Source organism: Giraffa tippelskirchi, chromosome 1 (assembly GCF_054371585.1).
Source record: "Giraffa tippelskirchi isolate mGirTip1 chromosome 1, T2T-mGirTip1v1.2.pri, whole genome shotgun sequence".
Taxonomy (NCBI): Eukaryota; Metazoa; Chordata; class Mammalia; order Artiodactyla; family Giraffidae; genus Giraffa; species Giraffa tippelskirchi.
The window spans coordinates 98,331,660-98,340,809 of NC_137275.1; the positions used below are offsets into that span (position 1 = coordinate 98,331,660).

Below are 9,150 nucleotides of genomic sequence, written 5' to 3' on the forward strand. Positions count from 1 at the left end.
GTAAAGGTGTACTGAGGGAGAAGATAAGATTGTAGAAGTATTCCGAATGCCCTATTTATTTTGGATTTTACTTTATGTGTAATGGAGAAATATTGGCACTTTTTAATTGTGGAAGCAAGATTTGTATGTGACAAGCAGTTTGTATTTTAACAATTTAATCCATGCCTGACTGGATGAATATATGGGAGAGACACAACTGTCTGAGGAAACAGAGACTCAGTTGGTTGCTCTTGGTTAATGGAGAAAGAACAGATGATTAAGGGTCTTAGAGGGAAATGATCCATAGAACTTGTTGACATGCTAGACATAAGGTAAAAGAGAAGAGAGATCAAAAATGACTCTGGAACGTAATAGGTCACATAGCTGAGAAAAATGGTGATATCATTTATTGGGATGAAAAATCCAGAAACAAGAGTATGTTGTCAGTGGTTCTTGGGTTGTGTTCAAGTGTATCCATTTAGTACGAAGTCTGACTTTTCTAAAAAGTGGAACTGTGCTGGATGCTGAAAACAATAACCATAGTGCTATTGAAGATGAAACCATGAAGAGATACTGCTTTCAGAGTAAAGAAGTTCAAGGTGTCAGAAGGCTCATAAATATTAAATCCATCAATTTATTTATTAGGTAATTAGCATAAGATAGGCTGGGGATGGAGTAATCCTTTTTCCTAGGCAATGATTTTTTTTTTTTTTTTTTTTTTTAATAAATTTATTTATTTTACTTGGGGGCTAATTACTTTACAATATTGTAATAGTTTTTGCCATACATTGACATGAATCAGCCATGGGTTTACATGTGTTCCCCTTCCCGGAACCCCCACCCACCTCCCTCCCCATCCCATCCTTCTGGATCATCCCATTGCCCCGGCCCTGAGCCCTTGTCACATGCATCGAACATGGAATGGTGTTCTGTTTCACATATGACAATACACATGTCTCAATGCCATTCTCCCAGAACGTCCCACCCTCACCTTCTCCCTCAGAGTCCATAAAATTGTTCCATGCATCTGTGTCTCTTATTCTGTCTCGCATATAGGGTTATCGTTACCATCTTTCAAATTCCATATATATGCATTAGTATACTGTATTGTTGTTTTTCTTTCTGGCTTACTTCACTCTGTATAATGGGCTCCAGTTTCATCCATCTCAGTAGAACCGATTCAAATGTATTTTTTTTAATGGCTGAGTAATATTCCATTGTGTATATGTACCACAGCTTCCTTATCCATTCATCTGCTGATGGACATCTAGGTTGCTTCCATGTCCTGGCTATTGTAAACAGTGCTGCGATGAACATTGGGGTACACGCGTCTCTTTCAATTCTGGTTTCCTCGGTGTATATGCCCAGCAGTGGGATTGCTGGGTCATATGGCAGTTCTATTCCCAGTTTTTTAAGGAATCTCCACACTGTTCTCCATAGTGGCTGTACTAGTTTGCATTCCCACCAACAGTGTAAGAGGGTTCCCTTTTCTCCACACCCTCTCCAGCATTTATTGCTTGTATGATTTTTGAAATTCCCACCTTTGAGCCACTTCCTCAAAGCATGGCCACTTGAGCATCGGCAAGAGCAATTTGGAACTTGCTCAAGATACATGTTTAGATCCCACCCATTACCTACTAAATCAGGAATTCTGGCATTTGGCGGCCAGAATCTATGGCTTAAGAATATCACCAGGTGATTCTGATTCACTCCAAAGGGGCTCAGTCTTGATTGCATATTAGAATCATCTGGCGATTATTAAAATATACTGTTTCCTGGACCACACCCAGTGATTTGACTGTAGACAAGTGTGTGACCTGGGCACCAAGACCAGGAATTTTGAAAGTTCCCCAGGTGATACTAATGTGCAGCCAGGGCTGAGAACTGCAGTTTTGAAGAGTAATGACAAAGAAATTCTACGAGGAGTGTAACTCAAACTTTAAAGTGCAAACCAACCATCTAGGTTACTCTTAAAAGTGCAGATTCTGATGCAGGTGTGGGGTGCAGCCTGAGAGTCTACATTGCTAGTCTGCACGTCTGTGAGCAGTGTGTGACCACAGACCGCGCTTCAAGGAGCAAAGCTCTAGAGCAGATTTGTCAGACATATACGATACATCTTCCACAGTTCGAAGAAACAACGGATTAGCTGGGGGTGACTAGTTTGGCATAAGAATTGGTTGCTCAGGAAAAGATATCAGAAGTGGGAGCAGAAGACAGTAAAGTTTGCAAACATGTTCAGTTTTTACAATGTTTTTAGATCAATGCCAAAACACAAATACTTTTAAAAAAAATTGTTGTTTTTGTTCAGTCATTAAGTCACATCCGACTCTTTGTGACCCCATGGACTGCAGCATGCCAGGCTCCTCTGTCCTTCACTGTCTCCCTGAGTTTGCTCAAATTCACGTCCATTGAATCAGTGATGCTATCTAACCATTCTAATCCTTTATTCTCCCTTTCTCCTCCTGCCCTCAATCTTTCCCAGAATCAGAGTCTTTTCCAATGAGTGAGCTCTTTATATCAGGTTACCAAAGTATTGGAGCTTCAGCATCAGTCCTTTCAGCGAATATTCAGGGTTGATTTTCTTTAGGATTCACTGGTTTGATCTCCTTGTAGTCCAAGGGACTCATAAGAGTCTTCTCCAGCACTTTAAAACAAAAAGACTAGTCTTTAAATAATAATACTGGACCAAGTGAAAGAGGTCAAAATCAAATTTTTGCAAGTAGGCACCAAGAGAATCATTGGGTTATCATATTTTTGCCATGTTTACCTGGAGAGGATGTGAGTTTAAGTTTCTAGTATAACTTTGATTGTCCTACTAAATATTATTCTGGAAGGATTAACCCATATGCGCTCATACTAATCCACTCATAAGTCAATAGTAAAGTATTTCTATTTGTGGGTTTTCACTTCAGTAAAAGTCAACCTATAATTTTGGAACTTCAGAACTTTGGGGGAAAAGATTCCAAAAGTGGACTAAATAGCATTTTTTGCCACTTTTGAAGAAATGTGCCTTGGTAGTTTTAATGACGTTTTGATTTAAACTTCATTGGTGGCTGAAGGAAACCAATTTAGCTGCCACCCTTTACAGATGACAGTAGTCAAATCATCACTTGTCTATTGGGCCAAGCAATATCTTAATTAGCAAAGGGTTGGTCTGAGGCTGAGATGACAACTTACCCTCTGGCTCTTGACTTCTATTTGCTTCTTCATTAATCAAAAGAAAAATAAATATGTTAGAATGATTAAATAAGAGCTCTGCCTCTCCATCAAATGTTTAGGCTTCTGGAGTTAGGAGACATGGGCATTTCCTATTGTAAATTACATTCTACTGCTTAACTTATTAGTCAATGAGTGAACTGATCTTGCATGGAAAAAGGATGAGAGATTAATTAATACTGTTTAATAAATATTAAAATTAATTGGTCCAAAATTGAGTTAGATACCATGCATTCCTAATATGAGTTAACCCCAAAATATAAAGCCATCTCCCATTTTCCCAAGGATAAGGTCCAAAAGGTTTGTGACTTTTTTATTAACTATACCATAATTATAAAATATTAACTTTTAACATTTAATTTATTAATGTTATAAGACATTCAAAATAACTTATATAATTACCTTATTTATATAGAAGTGTGCTTTTTCACATTTCTTGAGAATACTTTATTCTCTTTTCATTATGTATCTTACAAAGTAATCTCATCACCTTCAGAGATGCTTGTTGAATTGTCTTCACTGAGAGAACATAATTTGGTCTGACCATATTTTTTTGGATAGAACACATTTTGGATTAGTATTAATATATGTTATTCTCACTGGAAAATTTATCCTGAGAGCTTACAATCACAAAACTTTAATACACTTTTATATTGTCCTGTGTACATGCATTTATGATCTCCAAAACATAACCACACTTTCTGTTTTTTAAGTAAACTTTACAAGCCTTGTTTACAACATTTGCAGTTGTGAAATCATCCCAGTGAGAGTAATGAAGAAATCTGTATTAAAGGTTTTTCTTGTTTTGTTCATCAATTTATTCGGTTAATAATTTAATGCTAGTATTGACATTTGTGATTTCAGACTAACATGTTTTCTTTCCCAAACAGTATTTGATTAGTCAAAATTTAGTAAATTAAGAGAGGATGAGCTATAACTAGACTTTGAAAGAACTTGGATATAAAATAACTAACTATATCCTCTTATCTGAGAGTTAATATTTTGGAGGAAAAAACCTTTGGCTTATATTTGTGTAAGGCCAGCAGTAGTAATAAGGTATAATTCATAGAATTTTTATCATTGTTTTACAGAAATTTCATACTAATTATCATGATTTCTGAATTTTACATTCAATTTTATTTTGTATTTTTATCTGAAACTGATTACAATGAATAAAAATTATAACAAGCAACTTAGGAAATTCTCTAAAGGTTTTATATATTATATAAAAGTAATATACATACTTTCTTTCATTTGACTGAGTCCCCTGTGGAATATACTCTAGTGATGATATGTGGGAGCAAATTTAATTCAACCTTAATCTTAGGACATTTTTCCTTTGAATGTAGTAATGTCTAAATTTGACCCTATAGTAAAAAATTATTTTGATATGTATGTTATCCACTTTTGCTAATACAAAAACAAACTCAAAATTGCAGCAGCTTTCCACAATATACTTTTTTTTTTTTTTTTACTGTTCTGTATATAACTTGAAAGCTGTTCTTTGCTGGGCTTCACTGAGCTCAGCCCAGCTCTATGAGTCCTCTCATGCCTCTAACCATTGTAAAGGAAGAGTCACCATCTGAGAGGTGATGTTCTCATGGCAAAAGGCAACTACTTAGATAAGACAGAGCGAACCCAGACAAAGCATTAAAGCTTCTATTTGTATGTCACATCTACTCACACTCCATTGACTAAAGAAAGTCTCATGGCTAAGCCAATGTCAATGGAGCAAGAGGATATACTTCCTATCAATGGGAAGCATGACAAGGCTGGGGAGGAGGCAAATAATTGTGAGCAAATAATAAATCTACTCTAGCCTGTTAGCTGATAACTAAATTGCTTTGCTGAGTGCCTTGCAATTTGCAAAATTTTCTTAAAAATCATTAGAATCAAAGTTAATGTAATTGAGTATGTAGGACACACACTGTTTTTGAGTACCTATAATGGCCATGAAATCAGATGAAGGTCAATCATATGAAATATGAAGATCATATGAGATTTGAGAGAAGATATTGAATATATTTTCTAACGTACTTATATTTCCTCATGATGCCATCAGAAATAATTTCTTTCATGGTTTTTAACTTCTCAGGATAATTTTCATGTCTGAAACCTATTTGAGAGTTTTTACTTCCTGTACTATTCTTGTTACTGCAGTATCCAAGTCTGGTTCTCTTCCAGTTCTCCTGGAGATTCAAGGAGGTATTTAATTTCCTTTAGTATTTCTGCTAAAGTAGTTAGGCTAACCTCTTTTCCATATATATCCTATGGAATGGATATGTACCTTCAAAAAGTTAATGTATAAGAAGGTACCTAGCATATGGAATGCATTTTAGAAGTCATATCCTTTTCTAGTCCTAGGATTTCCTTATGAAAATGTTGATATATTTGCTACTCTTAAGAAATGCTTTATTGTTAATTTTTTGGCATGATGTCCTCAAACTCTTAAGAACAGCTCACCCTGTTTCAGTGTCAATGATTTTTCTCATTGATACTGAAAGCCTGGGAGTGATAATGAACACAAGAAAAAAAACAATTTTCCTGCCACTTTCTGATGATGTCTCTTAGCCGATCATATGTCCTAGATTATCAGAGGGCAATTCCAACTTACCAGATTCTGCTTCATGTCCCCATAAATATAATTTTATATATAACATCTATGTTTTATGTTTTGCTTCATGAAATATATGCTATCCTTGGAGCTTCCAGCTTGGTGAATATGGAGATTCAGGAAAGGCATGCCCTAGAAGAGGACATGAAAGCTCCTGCCGTTTCCTATAACCTCAATATATGCATCTCTTCCATCTGGTTGTTCCTGAGTCATATCCCTTTGTAACAAACCAGTCATATAGTTTTGGGTTCAGCTCCCAGATGATGTGTTCCTTCTTAGACAACTTGACAGAAGAATTAGGAGAGGATACAGAAAGCAAAATTTATGATGATTATAAATTTGTGACCAAGAAAGCCCTTCAAAATATAGGGCTCACATATCCTGTTGTATCACTTTTTCTCTGGGCTTATATGCATGGATTTTTCATGCATATAACTCTATTATAAGACTCATGAAATACACAATAATCCATGTGCTTATTAAGCACATCTGACTCTTTGTGACCCCATGGACTATACAGTCCATGGAATTCTCCAGGCCAGAATACTGGAGTGGGTAGCCTTCCCCTTCTCCAGGGGATCTTCCTGATGCAGGAATCAAACCGGGGTCTCCTGCATTGCAGGCGGATTCTTTACCAACTGAGCTATGAGGGAAGCCCATATGGGAAAGATAAGATCCACAAAACACAAAAGAAGCACGTGCAAGAAGAATCCAATTAAAGAAATTGCCAAAAGTTGACAAAGAGCTAGCACTTAATTGAGGAAGAGGAGAAGAAGCAAAAATCTGCATAGAAGAAGAAAGTTAAGAGCCTTCTTAATATTCTTTCTTATGAGTGATGGTTTAAAAGTTACATTTGAGAGAACTGACTTCCAAGGAGACAAACAAAAGTGAAGAATTTAGGCTTTTGAATTCACCTGCTTAAAAAAATATTGGAAAAAGGAAGAAGAAACGAAGATTCTTAGAACAAGACCTTCATGAAAAAAGAAGAGAAAGAACTGGGAGGAAAACAAAGTGATGTAAAAACTTTTGAGTTCAGATGTTGAAAAAAACTGGGTCAAAGAGGTCAGGAAACAACAGACTTCTCCACCAAGCAGAAGCATCAGGAAATACTCAAGGAGGACCACCAGATGGGCCACAAATTCCAGTTTTATGTGAGCAAAGCTGGAGAAGAACTCGGAAGCTTCAAAGATACAGCCACAAAGCAGAAGCTGATGAATAAAACCGTTGAAGATTGTTTGAAACTTGAAGTAGAAAATGGAACATTGAGTGTTTTGGACACCACAGTTGGCAGTAAATGATTGGCATTCACATTAAAGAGTTTTGATCTGTAGAAGCAATGGGTGGTTGAGGAGCCCCACCGACAAGAAAGGAAAACACCTCCTGGTTCAGCCAGTCACCAAAGTTAAGACGCAAAAGAGGATGGCTGCTTCTTTGAGCAGCCAGTCATTTGGAAGGAGCGTTTCTCCTTCAAATTGATCATCATCAGAATACATCAAGTGTTTCCCTGGTGGCTCAGCAGTAAAGAATCTGCCTGCAATGCAGGAGCCACAGGAGATGTGGATTCACCCCCTGGGTCCAGAAGATGCCCTGGAGGAGGGCATGGCAACCCACTCCAGTGTTCTTGCCTGGAGAATCCCATGGACAGAGAGCCTGACGGGCTACAGTCCGCGGGGTCACAAAGAGTAGGGCACAACTTAGCAAGCATGCACAGAGTACATTAAACACAAATTGGGGGGATGTCCACTTTTAATGTTTTATGTAAATTCCACCTATTACTAAAAAGTTAAGATTTGACCACTTGTCCCTATATCTTATGGGTAAGACTTTGAAACTGAACCTCTTCCCGCGCCAAATGGTCAGTGCGTCACCCCCAGAGTGCTTTTTATGAGTTGTTACTCCCCATAGACATTGTTATTTTCTCATGGTTTTCATCGAGTAATCCAGGTTGTTATTTTTTAATACTGCATTATATTTTTTAAGATGATATGAGTGTCATGAAAGATTATCCTGTGCTAAGATGAAAATTGATCATGCCTTGGGGACTTCTTTTCTTCTGATGCCTGCTTCCATTCACTATCGAGTCAGCAGCCCAAGCAGTGGGAACTGCAGACCAGTCTTCCAGTGGCAAGTAGAGCTCTCCATTCTTTAGTAGGAAAATGCTGGATAGGCACCGAGGACACCCGCCCACCTTCAGACCAGCCTGTGACCTGGGATTGAGTAGCAGTAAACTTGGGAGCTGGAGCAGTTCATTCGTTCTGAAATCCCTCCTTTGTAACAGCCTTTTATGCAACAGTCTGAGCTTCCTTTTCAGTCCCTTTAGGGCCTCTGAAGAAGTAGGGATTACATGTGACCTTCCATGGGTGCTCACAGGAGAAGGTGCCATGCTTGTGCTGAACTTTCGGGGTCAGTATCCACCACATCAGACTCACGAAGTGAGTCCCCTGTTGTACAGCATGGTCTCTGTCGTCCCCACTAGAGCCTTCACACAGTGCAGAGGAGGGCTGTATTCTGCTGAGTGACTGTAGGCAGATTCACATAAGGTGTCACTGTGAGAGGCTAGTGATCAACCCTGGGTCAGTCACCACCAGAAATCATGGCTCACAGAAGGCTGCCTGGATTTGGCTGGTGAAGATTCCAGGAGTTAAGTGGCCAGCAATAGGAGTGGCTCCAGTGGCAGCTGCAAACTTTATTTAGCGCAGCTCAATCGCCGGTATTCCTGGATTATACGATACTGGTATCAGCTGAGTTTGCCAGCAAAAGCTTCTAAGCTTTTCCCAGTTTCTCTACAGATTTATGAATTAGATTCCACTTATTTTTTTTTTTTTTTGGTAGATATGCTGTTCTATTTGGAAGTCAAGGTTAATGTCACCTAGTGGGTTACTGCTGCAAGGAATCTGTGAACATCCTTATCTCTCATTAGCAAAACATCAAGGGCTCTGGATGTCATGAAAGTTTCCCTTTAAGTTACAATAGGAGCCCAGAACAATGCTGTATGGACTCCTCTCTGGTTAGCACAGAAAGGTGAGTTGTATTTTTATTTGAACTTTTATTATTATCAACTCACACATCTTTTCATGTGCATTGTTGGTTTATATGTCTTCATTAGTGAATGATCATGATGTTTTCCAGTTTTTCTTTAGAGACTGATTTTTGCAAAGTTGGAAACATCTTTTATGTAACAACTAGCTTCAACACTAATCCCTCAAATGGGTTGCTAAAATATTTTCTCAATTTAGACTTTCTTTTTTAAATTGTTTAACAAAAATCTTGTTAAAATTGTTTTAACAAGCAACTTTTATTTATATTTTTTTATAGCTTTTGGTAAAAAAAAAAGTGAGGTA

General features: G+C 37.7%; 2 pseudogenes; one reads left to right on the forward strand and one right to left on the reverse strand.

The window, feature by feature from the left end:
* The window catches only part of LOC145515709 (nucleolar protein 10-like), a 182,000-nt pseudogene extending 174,785 nt beyond the window's left edge, over nucleotides 1–7,215 (forward strand).
* A 596-nt stretch (nucleotides 7,216–7,811) lies between these two features.
* On the reverse strand, nucleotides 7,812–8,756 carry LOC145515711 (small ribosomal subunit protein uS2 pseudogene; annotated as a pseudogene).
* Nucleotides 8,757–9,150: the final 394 nt, after the last annotated feature.